The sequence below is a fragment of the Dunckerocampus dactyliophorus genome, chromosome 13, assembly GCF_027744805.1.
Source record: "Dunckerocampus dactyliophorus isolate RoL2022-P2 chromosome 13, RoL_Ddac_1.1, whole genome shotgun sequence".
Classification (NCBI taxonomy): domain Eukaryota; kingdom Metazoa; phylum Chordata; class Actinopteri; order Syngnathiformes; family Syngnathidae; genus Dunckerocampus; species Dunckerocampus dactyliophorus.
The window spans coordinates 28,393,977-28,410,214 of record NC_072831.1 but is presented as its reverse complement, the minus strand read 5'-3'; the positions used below and the strand labels follow the sequence as shown (position 1 = coordinate 28,410,214).

The 16,238-nt window shown below is 43.1% G+C and overlaps 1 protein-coding gene across 2 annotated transcripts in view; it reads right to left on the bottom strand.

The window, feature by feature from the left end:
- grin3ba (glutamate receptor, ionotropic, N-methyl-D-aspartate 3Ba) overlaps window positions 1-16,238 on the bottom strand; it is a 120,125-nt gene that overhangs the window by 80,804 nt on the left and 23,083 nt on the right. Inside the window, exon 1 of one of the 2 annotated variants that reach the window (XM_054795998.1) lies at window positions 3,007-3,133. The exons of the other annotated variant lie outside the window; for it this stretch is intronic. The gene's annotated coding sequence lies outside the window, so the exon portion shown is untranslated. Of the gene's footprint in view, window positions 1-3,006; window positions 3,134-16,238 lie in introns of those variants that run through there. 2 annotated transcript variants of the gene reach the window in all.

Here is a 16,238-nt window from a genome sequence, read left to right as displayed (position 1 = left end):
CAAGAGATGAAATGACATTTACGGATCAGAACTCCACATATCTTTCATTATCAGGCAGTCCCCATTCCTGCCTCTGTACCGATCCGTCTGCTCTTGGAGGGAATGTACAAAAGAAAATGCAGCTTTGTTGTCTTCCCAGACAAGCAAGGCGTGTGTTTGCTTTTAAAAGAAGGTTTTGGATTTGTCTCCAGGAAATTCTTCTCCAGGCCCGCCCCCACTCCTTCAACTGACCATGACCGATGGCTCCAGTTTATGGCAGCAGAAACGGTGCTGGATGCTTTCAGCCACCGTGAAATGTTTGCAATCAGAGTGTTGGTGAGTGAGACCTTCAAGGATCCTCACTTCTGAAACTGGGTGAACGGCAAGTGAGCGTAATTCAAGAAAAGTCGGGAAAAACACTGCTGGACACAAGAATATGGAGAAATAATGACCGACCATCTCAGTCATGCCTCTTAATCTCACCCACGCCAGCTAGATGAATCTGCCCCGTGTCTACGCCCCACCACTGTGTTAAATAGCAGGCTTTGCTACACATCTTAAAACTATCCATCAGTCAGCCACAAATGTGGGGGAGGTAAGTTTGATCATGTATTTTTTGTTCAGCGACTAGGCTAACCTGGCATGATGCCGTGGTTAAAACGTGAGTGTCATGTTCAGGGGTGTCTTAGAATAGTCGACTATTTGACGATTCAGTGCGCCACAGAATCATGTCAAATGTCATGTGATTAGAGATGGGTACCTTTCACATTTAAACCGGTACGGTACTCAACTGTACCAATTTTCAGTAATAGGCTCATACAACAGTACTAGCTGCACACTATTAGCTAGGGACACTACAGACCTTCCTGGACACTTTTGGGACTTAATGCTATCTTGCTAGGTTCTAGCAAGCTAACTGTTAGCATGTTAGCTAACTTTATCATGTCTAAATGTAAATACAGACATGGCATGATATAGGAACACGACAGAACTGCCTTGGCACTGTGGTACATACTGTAGTGCCATCTTACTAGGTGCTAGCAAGCTAACTGTTAGCATGTCAGCATTTTAGCTAATTTAGTCATGTCCAAATGCTAAATTATACATGGCATGATATAGGAGCATGTTTGCAAATGCCGGGCCAGAGGTTCACAACACGGGTGAAAATTTCCACAGGAATTTTCAAATTTACTAATTGAATGACATTTTTTTCAATTTGAGATATTTATCTCCTGATGTATAAACTTCAACAAATATATCAAAACAATATCCAGCTGTTTGTATAATAACATCACAGTTGTTTCACTAATTTTTGGTACAGAAACATGGTACCTTTTGATTTTATGTGAATCGGTGCTCAGTAATACCAACGAAAAATACCGATACCAATCAGTACCCATCCTCTCATGTATTCAAGATTGGACCACTCTGACTACATGGGGGGTGCCCACGGCTGCTGCTGAGGATACATTTTTTGTTATAATTCGCCTATTTTGATACAAAAAACAGCTTAATTTGTGTTCATAGAGAAATGAAAATGACGTGTGTTCAACAGAAGACCTACATGTATACTTACCACGCATGAATAAAATCACCCGCTTCAGTGACACAATTGAAACTGTCAGTGTGGATGGACTTATTGGCTCAAAATGGTTACTAAAAATCATCCAAAGTGTGGAAGTACTTTGAAAAGGTTAAGGATGACTCCAGGAAGGGAAGCGCAACTTGTGTCAGCAGCGTATCATAAACGGGTAAGGCCAACTTCTTTTGTTTATCTTTAGATTATTTTAGCTTTTATCGTTGAGAGGTTTTATGGTGTTCATACGGTGTTTCTGCCAGATTAACGACATGGCCGTGCTCCAAGTGACTGCAGACGCAGCTTTGCGGAGGTAGACAAGCTCGGTGGATGAGATTGGTTTCATATGTAAGGATCGGCCGATCGCTGATACCCCAAAATTAAGGAAATTGGCGCTGATGGATCGCTGCATCTTATCGGTGTCTTATTTAATCTTATTATGTCTTCTATATTGGGGAATAGGAGTGTAAAGGTGACTATAGGGGTGTTATGTCATGTCTAGAGGGCTCTAATAATATTAAAAACCATATTCAGAAGTTCGTAATCAGGCTTTTTTGTGGCCTAACAACAAAAATAAAACATTTCATAAATAAGAAATCCTACTTTGCAGAAACTCACTTATCACGGTCAGGTCTGGAACCGATTAACTGCGGTAAACAAGGGATTACTGTAATGTGGGATCTTTTTTAATGTCATATTTTTAATCAGGAATGGTTGAATCGAAAGAAGCTAGGTCGCTTCCTGAGCAATATCGCGTGGGGACGGTGACCCTCCACTCCACCAGATGGCACTGTTGCACACTGCCCTGATGTTACCTTGGTGCAAACGTAATATCACCCTCAGGAGTTTTTAAGCATATAAAGTAATAATGACAGCAACAAAAAAATAGAATTCCTGGTGGAAATATGACCTGTCCCCCTCAGCAATCACAACAGAGGTGCTCTTGCTTATGCCAACGTCTGGCGGTCAGCTTTTACAAGGCAGAGAGAGAGAGGTGACAGCCGGCTAAAAATAGTCCCGCAGCAGTGTCTCATAAATGCTAAGGAGAAACACTAAAGGAGAATGAAAGAGAAACACGCAACAACCGAAGCAGTGATTTCATTTCCCTACCTGTCAAAGTCAGGCTACATTACTCTGGGAAAGAGGACGCATTACAAGCGCTGGGGCTCCGTGGCTCTGAACAGCAATCCCATGCAGGTGGGGAAATGAGCACGGCGCCCCAGCGATAATAGGACGAGAAAGGAGGCCGAGCACTGCAAAAACAAAAATGAATAGCGCAGCGGCGATGGGTAGATGATGGAGACAGGAGTGGGACAAAAGAGATGCAGAAACAATGGGACGAGTCTTGATAAGGACGGGGAAGAGAAAGCTGGGAATGAGCCAGAATAATCACGGTTCGGTACGTACTTGATCTTGGGCTCTTTTAGGAATGTATGTGTGTGCAGACTCACCCAGAATGGAGCTTTGTTAGGAGCAATGCAAGGTAACGCAGTCGAAGTTAGGAGGTCGCGTTCTGGTCACGTTTCATGTCTCATGTCTCATGTCTCATGCTTCGGAGCAGTCATTTTGCACTTCAAGCGTGCGCCCTCATGGAGAACACGTGGAGAGGCTTCAGGTTGAAAGAGAACGATCTAGCGGCTTTTGCCGGTGGATCTCTGCAGTGTGGAGCTGTGTCGGGAGGTCCACTGTCCACTGCCGGCGGGTTTTGAGTGCCTGGACTGCTGCATGATGGGGAAGACAGCACAGGCTCGGGGGCTGACTTGCCTCTGGGCAGGGGTGGCGCTGGGAGCGACAAGGAAAGAGTGAGCGATACTGGCAGGGTGTGTGGTGAGGGAATTGTGGGGCTGTTAAGTTCCGTCAGTGAAGAAGATGACTTTAGTGGTTTTAGTTCCCAGGAGGAGGAGGACGAGGACAGCAATGAATTACTTTTCTGGTAGGCTACGATTTAGTCAGCCGTGTTACACGCCCTGTTCGGCACTGATTGCATTTATTTAATTCAAGGTTTATAGAGCCTAACCCTATATGCTGTACGTCCTAATCTTTTATCTCTTTCCATTTAATGGCTGCGGCTTACATAGCGGTGCATTCTACACTGTAGTCTGTAAAAGTGATATGTCATAAGTGAAATATGACATATTAAAGGAAATATTGCATCACTTTGATATATCCTTATTATTTATTATATACTATCATAATATTAGTGGTTTCTTTGGTCTCAAAAAATGTTGCCAGTAATATCATTTTGCATCAATTTGTAGGACAATAAACATATCAAAACACTTTCGTGACTTGGTTAAATGAAAAAGCTTAATGGTCCAGTCATATTTTTTCATTGCACTTTTCTTAAAATGAATGTGAATATTTCGTCTTGTCTCATTCTCATGGACCCAATCTCGTGCACCGTCTCGTCTCATGAGCAGGCCTCGTGAACATCCAAACATAAATGCGGCAATAGTTCTGCTACGAATATAATAGAATCCACTTGAATAATACAGTCGAAAAGGCAGAATTTTCATAAATGCTGCAAACATTAGACAGACGGTATGAATTGAAACGAAACTTCCACAACTTCAGAGAGTGAAAGATGACATGTTAAAGGAAGTATTGCATTTTTACAATATTATCAAAACAGTGGTTTATTTGGTCTCAAAAAATGTTGACAATAAAATCAAATAGTCAGTTTTTGGGACAATAAACATTTCAAAACACTTCTGCATTGTTTTGTCACGCGGTTAAAAGCAGTTCATTTGTCCAGTCATATTTTTTCATTGTACTTGTCTGAAAATCTCATCTTGTGGGTCCAATCTTGTGCATCGTCTCGTTTCCTGAGTCGGGTGTCTCATGACTCCCTCACTAACCAGAATGCTAGAGCGGTCCAGATTCTGTGCACTGTTGCAAGGAGATCTGGGAGGAGGAGAGGAGTTTATCCTGGGACAATATTTTAAGAAGGGTTATTCTCGTTTAATTAGATTTTCATTTCCTTCTTGTATTTCACATTTTATTACTGTATTTTATATGTCCTTCATGTGTTCTATGTCTAGTGTGAGGGACTGAGGATATTTCGATATGTTCGGAATACGTTCCGACGTCCGGTTACGCTCCCTGTCCCACACGTAATGTGTTTAGTGTGGGAACCCGGTATGCCTTCTGTACCGTACAGTACACAAAGTTCCCCACCTTCTCTGTACAAATAAATTGGTTTGCATAAAAAGGGAAAATACGGGAAAAAAGAGGTTGTCATAGTGCTGTTTTTTTCCCCGACTAGAATGTCCCTTGTGTCGGTCCCTTTATTTTCCTGAGGCAAAGTGTCAAGACCTTCTTGTTGTGCGGAGGCTAATTAGAATCGTTATTTCTCGCAGCCCCAGAAATATGCCAGATTTTACTTTCAGTCTATTATTTCCTGCAAGCAAAGATAACTAAGCCGTAGCCCGTCCTGTCTGCTTCTGCAAACAATAGTTTAAAAAGGCTGACCTCCTTGTCGGACGCAATCAGAATGCACTCCGCTTGTTGCTTGTTTCCAGCGTCCCTGCGGTGTCTGTGCTGCCTTTAAACACTGTCACTATTGTACTCCGTGCTCACACATTAATGGCGCTGCCCTGCTGGATTTGGCTGACAACGTGCAGTATGGGGCTGTTTGGGATTTTTTTGGAGGGGGGGTGGCGAGCAAGCTGAGAGACTCACACTTTTCAAATATTATCGTGTATTGGAAAAATGCAAATGAGAGTTGAGATGGAGAGAAAACAACAGCCAAAGAAGAAATGATGGATGTACTGTATACTGCTCACAGATGGGTAGGGGGGGCACTGATGGGAAGTTAAACACTGATTGCATGCACAACAGGCAGTGCTGTTGGAGGCTTGTCATCAGAAATATGCCCTGAAACCACTTCGAAGCTATTTAGGCTGCTTTCCTCACCTATAGTTTGCTTTCTCTGGTGCAAAACAGTTCAACTCAGTTTATTTTCCGCCTGATTTGGCTCCCTTTCACGCAATACACAACATTAGATTGCTCTCTTCTTCTCTCGTCGGTCGCAGGATTGTACACAGGTCGGCCGAAGCACGACTAGAGCTGCAGCAATTGATCAATCAATCGATGATTAATTGATTATCCAATTAATCAACAGCTATTGTGGTATTCGATTAATCACTTTTTGATTTTAAAATGTAAAAAATCTCCTGATTTCAACCTCTCAGAAGTGAATAGTTATTCATTTCCTTAGTTGTCCATGAAAGCAGACCTTTTATCTCTGTGTTTCAGGCAAAACAAGATATTCACACACTTTGGAAAACAGTGATGGACATTTTTTGCCTCTTTTCTCAAATGTCGTGGACCAAACCACTACCTGTTTGTGTTTGGTTCATATTGAATTAGTTAGGGGTCGGCAACCTTTTGCATAAAAAGAGCCATTTGGGCACGTGTCTACCAAATTAAAACCCACTTGGAGCCACAAAATCTATTTGACCACTAAATTGAAGGTTACACTACGTACTCCTGCTGGAGCCACACGTGTTGCCACCTGGAAATTAGTCATGTTTCTTTAGTCTTTTCTTCAGCCTTTTCCACCGATTTTGGATCAACATTTGTAATAAAAGTGTTGTAACACATCAATGACTTCCTGTTCCAGTAACGCTCTCCATGTCGCTTTAGTTGCCATTGTTGATTTGCGACAAAAAAGGTAAACAAGTGAAAGAGTTGACCAGCATCATGGTCTCTCACCAGACGACACTGCCCCTAGCCCTTCGGCAGAGAATTGCTCAGCACACGCTCAACTCATGACGGCGTAGAGACAGCTGGAGCCACAGCAGAAGGATAAAACAGCGGAAAGTGGCTCCAGAGCCACGGGTTGCCGACCCCTGGTCTCGGGCCCAACCGATAACGGTGGAAGCTTGTTTAGCGTCATTAATTCCTTCCGGAAGGTCCGACTGTAACTATGAGAAACCCTAACCCTAAATCCAATTAATCCATTCCAGAAAGCCCAAATGTTAAAACAAAACACGTTTTTATAGTTTTACAATAACAGTTTTAGAAGCATAAAACAATTAGAAATGCATATAGAGTAAATGATGAATGAAAGGGATAACAGCACACCACACCACCATGTACACCACACACATGAACTGCATTCATGCTAAATGGGAACCCTGCTCCCTCAATCAACAGTTTCTGTTGTCAGCCTTTAGTTACATCACCATTACGCCATCCAGGGTCATGACACCCTACCGGTTCTTTTGTCAGTTGGATCGTATCAAGGTTGCGACAAGTTTGTCTGGAAGCGAAGAAGAGGTAGTTCGATTGCTGCATTCACACATGATCAAACAAACCGCACCAAGGGCGGGAAGAAAATAGAGTTTGATTAAAACAGACTAAAAAGGTAGCAAGCGTGAAAGCACCCTTTAACTTCTCAGATGCTCTGCAAAAACCCAACATTTGGGTTTGAGCTTTCCTCAGAGTACATTCCAGTGTGTTGGACACTCTGACAGATGAAATTAGACACTCCACACACCAAGTGTCTTGGAACACACACACACAGACACACACACACACAAACAAACACACAGAAAGGTGGCAGTTGACTTTCCAAAGTGAGGGATCTCTGGGCAAGGTTACCAGCAAATTCACACACTTGCATGCACACTGACCCACAACATAGAGGAAGGATAGAATATTAGCGTTTCCAAGATGTACCGCTGCTCACTGTGTCTACTGCCAAGGGAAGGAAAGTGTGAAGGCGTTGAATCAAACTCTGCTTCATTTATTTCCTTTCTGCGGTTCCTCTGTGACCAGTGCAAACACTGCAAACAGCCAAACACAAACCAGAAACAAGAATACCGTGATTTTGTTTTAAAGAGGTGGTCTCAGCTGGATGGCAGGCTGTTGTTTTGCGGTGGTACAAACGTGACTGTACAAACAGACTTACTAACTGGGAAAAACACAGCACGGGTGTACATGTACAGTATAGTGGACTGATCCCTGAGCAAAACAATCTGCAGTATCTTCAAAAATGGTAAATTGACGTTTATTTGTGTTTTTCTACCTTCAAGGCGTTTTGACAGTGTTACCACATTTCCCTAATGCATTAGGAGCAACACGGGGTTCAGTATCTTGCCCAATGATACTTCAACATGGTCACTGGAAGAAGCGAGGATCGAACCAACAACCTACAAGTTGGGAGACAACCACTCAACATACCAACAATACATACTTTCAACGGAGATTCATCCATCCATTTTTTTTACCGACGTTGGGCGAGAGGCAAGGTACTCCCCTGAACTGATCGGCCATCAGTCAACAACAACAACAACAACCATTCACACTCAAGGACAATTTAGTCTGTTTTTTGTAATGTGGGTGGAAGCCGGGGTACCCTCAGAAAATCCACACAAGCACAGGAAGAACGTGCAGACTCCACACAGATGTTGGAGCGCATATAATAACAACACTATAACAATGATGACAATCTCCTTCTCAATACAGATAAGACTAAAGAGATGATCATCGACCCAAGTACGAGGGAAAAGGAGCCGCATAGACCCCCGTTTATTCATGAGACTGAGGTGGAGAGGGTGAAAACCTTCAAGTTCCTTGGCACACACATCAGCGAGGACCTCACCTGGTCTCACAACACCCAACAAATTATGAAGAAGTCCCAAAGGAGACTGAACTTCCTGAGAAGACTGAGGAAATTTGGCATGTCCACCACAATCCTGAGTTGCTTCTACAGATGCACTATGGAAAGTGTCCTTACCGCCTCCATCACTGTTTGGTACGGTAACTGTACAACACGTGATAGGAAGGCACTCCAGCGGGTGATCAAGACCTCACAGAACATTGTTGGGGCAGCCCTCCCCTCACTGCAAGACATTTATAAAACTAGAGTCCTACGAAGAACACACAACCTCATCAAGGACAGCACACATCCACAACACTCATTATTCACACTCCTACCGTCAGGCAGACGCTACAGGAGTTTGAAGTCCAGGACCACAAGGCTGGCAAACAGCTTTTACCCACAGGCCATCAGGCTTCTCAACGAAGCACTCACACACGCCGCACGCAACACACGCACACACTCATAGCACTTTATTTATTTATTTATTTATTCATTCATTGGTATTCATGTCTCTTCTGTTGTTGTTGCTTAATTTATTGGTATTAATTTTATGTTCTTATTCATTTTCTTGTTTTCTTTCTGTTTTGGGAGAATGACCAAGAATTTATTGCATAGCATAACTACCTGTTTTACTGTGCATATGACAATAAAACTCTTGAATCTTGAATCTTGATATTCCAATGTCAAGCAGACGTGCAAACAAATCTTTCAACTGACAAACAACATAATATTCTAATAAAAAGTGACAGGTAAGTCCATGTTGGCAAAAACTCCGGTCAAGGCGGAGTATGTGAATTGTGAACAGGGTGGGACCAAGTAAGAAGCCTTGTGGTACACCTTGGTTGACAGGAGCTGTGGATGGTGATAAACTGATTTTCTGTTGGAAAGTGTCAGTAAGGGAATACTTTCCACTCTCTTGTAGACAAAGTGCAGCAAGGTCCGTATCCAACACAGAGACATAACACTTTTTCAATCTCTGTCTGAGGAGCGATTAGCCGTCCAAACTCTATTAAACTAATATCCCAAACAACTAACCTCTCTGACAGAAGTCATATATGAAAACAGAACATAATTTCTCGTTGGAGATCAAATGGACTTTGCGCAGCTAATCGCTCTCTCCGTCGCTGGCATTGCAATTGTTTGTATCTAATCCTGTTTAAATTAAATTGTAAACTGTCCTTAAACCTTCTACAATCATTTCACGGGTGTTCAGACAATCAGGTCAAACAGGATGGGATGGGAGATCAGGATACTAATGGATGTAAAATATAGAACAAAAACTGAAACTGAAAGGTTAACAAATTCAGAGAAAACAGAAGGAACCCAACACCTCGATCAGGTAAAAACAATAAAAAAACAATGGAAAATCCTGTGTTTTGTATTTGCCCGGGGACAGATCCCCGGTTGTAAACAAATGAGAGGCGTCGAGGCTGACGCTCTTAAAAGTCTCTGAGAGCAGAGAGAGGATAGAGCGGCGGCAAGACACTTAAAAGGTATCACAGCCTTCACGCCAGAATAAGAGTGGATGATCAGAGTAAATGCAGGTTTCAAGGACACTTGATGGCAGTCATTAAAATGAAAGATGACTTGTTGGAACAGTTTCACTGCGGAATCTCTCTGTCAACTGTTAATCCCCACCTCCTCCGCCGCCACCAACCCCGATCCCAAACACTCCTGGTTTCCCTTGCCAAAAACAACATGGAGGCAGACATAATTGAAAAGTTCTCACAGTGTAAGCGAGAAGTAGGAAGAAGAGTTGAGAGGGGATCCTGAAGGATGCCCAAAAATTGGGGATCATTGTTTTTGTGGTGAAAATTTAAAGGCTTCGTCCCACTAGCCATTTTAGTATTTCCATCCCTACAGCGTTTTTTTGAATTTTTTAGTAACTATTTTATTAACGCGCTCCAAATTTCCGACGGCCAGCCTTGGATAGCGATTGGAGGTTCTAATAAATGACTCTGGTGGGGCTCGGGGAAAATGTTTTTAGACGTTTAAGGCTGTTGTCCAGGCGGACACCCCATCCTCCTCCAGCCATAAAGCCATAGGGTAAAAAATGTCATGTTTTCACAGCCATAACATGTTATTTCCTCACATATTTTGCCCGTCGTAGTCAGACTCCCTCTTCTGCAGGGCAATACATTGCTTATGGGATTCAGCAAGTGTGATAGTACGCCATAATAATACTGTTCCAAAAGAATAGTGATCCAAATAATAGTATAATAATAATAGCGAAATAGCTCCATCCAGGAGCTACAACTGTTGAGGCAATGGGTGGAGATGCAAACTGGATGTTGATAGCAGAGGTGGGAGGGAGCAAGTCAGTGTTTTGCAAGTCTCAAGTAAGTCTCGAGTCTTTAATCTGACTGGACGTTAACAGATGCGGTCGCTGAGGCAGATTAAAAGGGAAAATATGTTGACTTTTGGGAAATTACGTAATGACGATCACCTAAGTTGAATAGCTCGCATGGGGACACGTTTTACTCAACACATTCACTGAAAATCGGAAGTATTTTCAAGTCATCAGACTAAAGTCCGAGTCAATCCCGAGTCATTGATGTCAAAATCCAAGTTGAGTCCGAAGTCATCAAAGTCATTGTAAGTCAGGCATTTTTCAGCCTCAGTTTCGTTCATTACTTATCTCTCAGCAGACGTTATTCAGGCGTTCCGTGTCCAGTAAACTGGGCTGAATGAAGATGTTATTCATTCAGACGTCTCTGAGAAGTATTTGGACGTTACTTATGCTGTTCCATGGCCAGAAGATTACAAAAATCAGACGTCTGATGTAATCGCCGTAATTTCTGGGGCATAAGCCGCACCCATGTGTTTAAGCCGCACCCACTAAATTTAAACGATTTGTACATATATAAGCCATACCGGACTATAAGTTGCACATGTCCGTGTCATAAAAAGACATATTGTGAGGACCAGGCAGCTCTTTATTTGACAGGAGCCAATTATGAGCTACGCTAAAACTCACAACGAGCTTGTCAACCCATCGGAAAATGCAGGAGGTCATTACTCAATTTAACATTCTGACTCACAGTGTCATCTTAGCTAGAAGGCTAAAATCATCACACGGCAACTTAATGCTCAACAGTTACCTAAAGACAAGACAAGTACGAGTTCAACTATTTTAACTTCATCCCATAATGCATTTCGTCCCAGCAGCGCAGTTCATTGGCCAATGGCCAGCAGCCAGCTTTGTACTTTTGTAACAGTAAATAAGACGTCGGTTAATTAAATGAAAAATCCTTACATTTATTGATGAAATACACCATCCTTATTTCACACAGAAGTCACACGATGTCAGCGGGCATCGTGAAACGCTCGTTTGCGTGAACAAGCGGTAAAAAATAACACGGTGTAAACACACGCATGCAGTCGCACACACGCAGCAGCAGTAGCATGCACTGCTAAGCTAACCAAACTATGTTCCACTCATGCTTCACAAGAGATGAGTTTTGAAGTGTTTTATCCAACTTTTGCCGGTGTTTCAGGTCGCCGTTTCGACATGTTTCGTTTGTGATGGGGCGGGTTAGTGTTTGTGATGAGATTACTCCACGATTGAGCGGTCCGCTGGGGAAACACTTCCCCACACAACGTTCCTTCTATTCACAATGACAGCATTTCATTCGCATTATGTCAATTTCTGCAAGATTCCGCATTTAACAGTAGATTCTGTTTTTATTGGCCAATTCCCTGATTGCTAACGCTCTGACTCACTAATCCACAGATACATTGAATCATCTGTCGGTAGGAGAAACGCTAACAACAATCGAACAAGGCAAACAATAACGGGTATTTCTTTTACAGGGTTGGGGTTAGTGTGGAGAGGGGGTTTCATTCCCTAAGCAAACAGTCCAAAGCGATAAACAGCCAGTTTTTGTGCTTGCTAACCGGAGAGAGGAGGGAGAATGGAAGCTTTATCTACTTTAGCCATCGCCGCTGTCCACTGGCTCGTGGTTTAATACCCACTTATGCAAATGCATCCCGGCTCCCCTGACACACAGGCAGCCATGACAACACTTTTTGGCTAAGTGTGTTTCCCTTTTGTGCGATTGTCTCCATGAGCACCTTTCGGGTCATTGTGTGGACAGCACTATGCCAGGTAAGCATCTCATATCTGCTCATCCCTCCATCTCTTTACCCTGGCATTTATTCTCGTCTTCAAAGCCGGAAACCCCCCGCCCTCGGCTCGCTCCTCTCTCCGGGGCCGCCTTTTGTCTTTCACAGCCATCTCAAACAGCTTCCGATCAATCACGGCCACTCAGCGGACTTTGTTAGCGAGCGTCTGTTGTGTGGCAGCACGAAGCCATGCACTCAGGGGCCCCCGCCGCCCTAATAATTAAATAGCCGGGCAAGTGAAAGCCTTCCTCGCAAGGCCCACCCGCGGCCCCTCCTGCTGACAATCAAGCCTCCATGCAAGTTGCGTGCGCCGCAGCAAAACGAATCACTTAGGTGGGTCGCATCTAAGTTGTGCAATCATAAGAAAACCAGCGGTATGATTAGGTTTTTGTAGAATATCCACAGTTAATAGATGCCTTCCTGCGGAACGGAGGAAGTGCAGCACGCCGGTGATGAAGTCGCGGTCAGTGCAACGGACAGCGGCGAGGTCTGGGCCCTGTCAATCCCAAACTGATTTACGCAAAGCAGGAAAATAAGTTGTGCAAGCAGGGATCAATATTTCATCCTTTAAAGTGCCAGCGAAGGAATTAGAGTCGACCGGCGCTGCTCGGACCGTATGACCTACAACAAACAGTGACACGTTTGAGCTAAAAGATAAGATCTAGAATGGAACGCTTTCCAAACGCAAGGCAGTGATGGTGAACAGACAAGTGTGAAACAATTAAATGATCGCAAGCGACTCGCAGATCATTGTCACATTTCTTATTGATTGGCCACTCTGAGCTTTTGTGGCATATTTACTTTATTGATTTGAGTTTGCATCCCAGAGAATTTGCCATGCGCCTCGCTGCCGGCTGTTTGTGAACTATGAAACAAAAGCAGGAACAGCTTCGTAAAGATAACGGAGTATGCTGCAGCTAAGGGCTAGAAACACTGGGCCTCATTCACGAACATCTTCTTAAAAGTCTTCTTAAGAAGTGTACTTAAGAAGGCGCGGGTTGGAAACTGCGCCACATTCACGACACGTTCTTAAGTAGGGATAATCGTTCGCACCGGTGTTCTTAGGTTGATGAATGTCAACTGCGATGCCCGTGCATGTGAGCCCTAATTTGCATAGGTCACCGCCTATTATTTCCTATATAAGGTCAAAAATGCGCCGTGTGCAACGGGCAGCTGGAGGCGGAGATGGCAACGCGCAAGGGCAAGACTGAGAAGCAGCTGGACAACAAACGAAAGAAAAACTTCAATTGTACTGAAATAGAGGTGCTTTTACAAGGAGTGAGCGAACACAAGACCACCTTATTTTCACGTGTATCCACCGGTCATCAGGCCATCCAAAAAGAGTCGGCATGGAGCACCATTGCAGGAAACATAAATGCCGTTTCCACGGAGAAACGCACCACCGCAGAGGTTAAAAAGAAGTGTTTTGACTTAAAATAGACTAAAAAAAAAAGATTGGACTGCACCGGAGGGATCTGGAGGAAACGGGAGGTGGGCCATCAATCAGAAACCAAACCATTTCGGAAACTCTAGAAAATATTTACACGATCATGATGGAAAAATAAAGTCAAAATACATAGTTTGTGTGTGACAATGTATTTTTTCTGTGGTTACATTTGATTAGACGCTGCCTAATTAATACAGCAGCCCCGTGCTCTGGCTCAAGACGTGGCTGGGGGCGCATGTCGTTATCTGGGGGTGCTACGTGCGCAATAGACACACCACGTTTCATTGCGATGTTATTCTGATGATCTTGCATCTTTTATTCTTGGAATTATTTTTTACTTATTACTATACTTCAGTCATTTTTTATTTTATTATTTTTTTAGCATGTCATTTTCATTTTTATGTTATTATTTTTTACTAAAGTCATTTTTATTTGTTTTATTTTTTACACTTTTAAATCATTTTTATTTTTATTCTATTATTTTTTACATTTTCAAGTTTTTTATTTTTAGATTTATTTATTTTATTTTATTTTTTGATATTTTTTCTACTTTTATGTAAGTCAAACCGTGCAAATGTATTTGTTTTGGAAAATGGCCTGTCATCTTTTGAAACATGAATATTTTTATAATTCCATGTCCAAAGTGCAGAGGAATTTATGAAAGCATTTTGTCAAGGAAATGAGAAAGAACAAAAGTGTATGCATACAAACAATGCAAAAAATGATAAGCAAAAAGGGTTGCAATTACAAATACAGACTAGAATATGTACAGCAGAACCTTGGTTTTCAACATGAATTTGTCCCAAAACATCCGACATAAAGCGAAATGTACAAAAAAACAACAATTTATTATTAAAATACTGTCGTCTCTCCACTGACAGAGAAAGAGCACTCTTTTGGGGACAAAAATGTCCACATCCTGGACATAGCAGACAAATAGTGTGAAGAAGGAGTGAGCGAAGGCATCTACGTTAAGGTTGAGAAGCCAGACTTAATCATTTAGCCTCTAACAAATAAACAAGGCACGGCCATTCTGATTTCAGGGTGGGTCCATGGGGTGGGTCCATGACCGTCGTTAGGTGAAACCACCCGAACGACCTTCGTTAGCGGGCAGAGGGCCCCACTCCATTGTAGCCTAACGACCGTCATTTGATACCACATTCAAATCATTCCCTCATCCTTCAGTGGATAAATCGAGGTAATGTCTCAATGTTTTGTGTTATTACTGCTGCCTAGTGACTGGGACGTTACATCACTTGTATTTCAATATGTTTCAGCTAATAATAGACGACAAAACAGCCATCATGCATTAATTCATTCATTTCTGAAAAAACGCGGTATTGTGAGGGAGCGAATATCAAACCGTGAGATTGCGAGGGACGACTGTATAGGCCAGGGGTCGGCAACCTTTAGCATCAACCTTTCCATGAAATGAAAAGCTGCTTGGAGCCACAAAACCCATTTGACTACTACATAAATAGTTTCCTAAAAGGTATTGTTACGCTCCTTTTCTGTCTTGTTGGCGGTGTGACGAGCCACACCCGTTGCCACCTGGCGTTTAGTCACTTGTCTTAATGTCGTAACACATTCATTCCAGTTCCAGTACCACACTCCATGCCTCTTTAGTTGCCATTGGTCATTAGCGACAACGGAAGCTAACAAGCAAGTTAGTCGACTAGAATCATGGTTTCTCACCGAGCACACCGAACAGAAAAACCAGCTGGAGCCACAGCAGAAGGATAAAAGAGCCGCATGCGGCTCCGGAGCCACGGGTTGCAGACCCCTGGTACAGGCAAACGCTAAGAGCCTTCATGGCAAAACATCTGGGGAAAAAATTCACCTTCACTAAAATGTCATGCATTCATGTTTAAGGCGAAGGCATAGGCAATTTTTAAAACACAAATGCATTTGCTTGGATCGATGTAAACAAATAATAAAGGCATGGGTCCCAGGTTGAGACCGTTTGAGAACCCCTGATTCCGGGTTTCCTATGAACCTAACATGCATGTTTTTGCACTGCGGAGAACATGCAAACAATACACGCTGCTTTTTTCAAGTCACTCAAGTCACAGAAACGGTATCTCGTTCAAGCCAGACTAATAAAACAACTTCATGTCTGAGAAAACCTAACCACCGCAGCAGAGAGGAGGGGCGGGGGGGCTGTGGGGGGGAGCAATAATTGCTTGTGCCAAGTGCTGGAACTAAAAGGCATGCAAACACTTGCCAACACATGTTTGCACACATTCACAATACACTCCAGCTTGCTGCCACATTTGCATATTTGCACACAACTCCGACATGCGGGCACTGCAGCAGCGTGCTCCGAGGACAGCTGGGAAAAGTTGAGTCCACTTATGGAAATGAGCTAAACGTTTTCAAATCAAAAGTATTGGGTATAAAACACCGCGCTCCAACGGCAACCCTCCCGCGTCGGGCACACTCGTCACTGCTCGGAAAAAACCTTTTGCCGAGGGACCCAACGCGCCTGATTGCCTGTGACA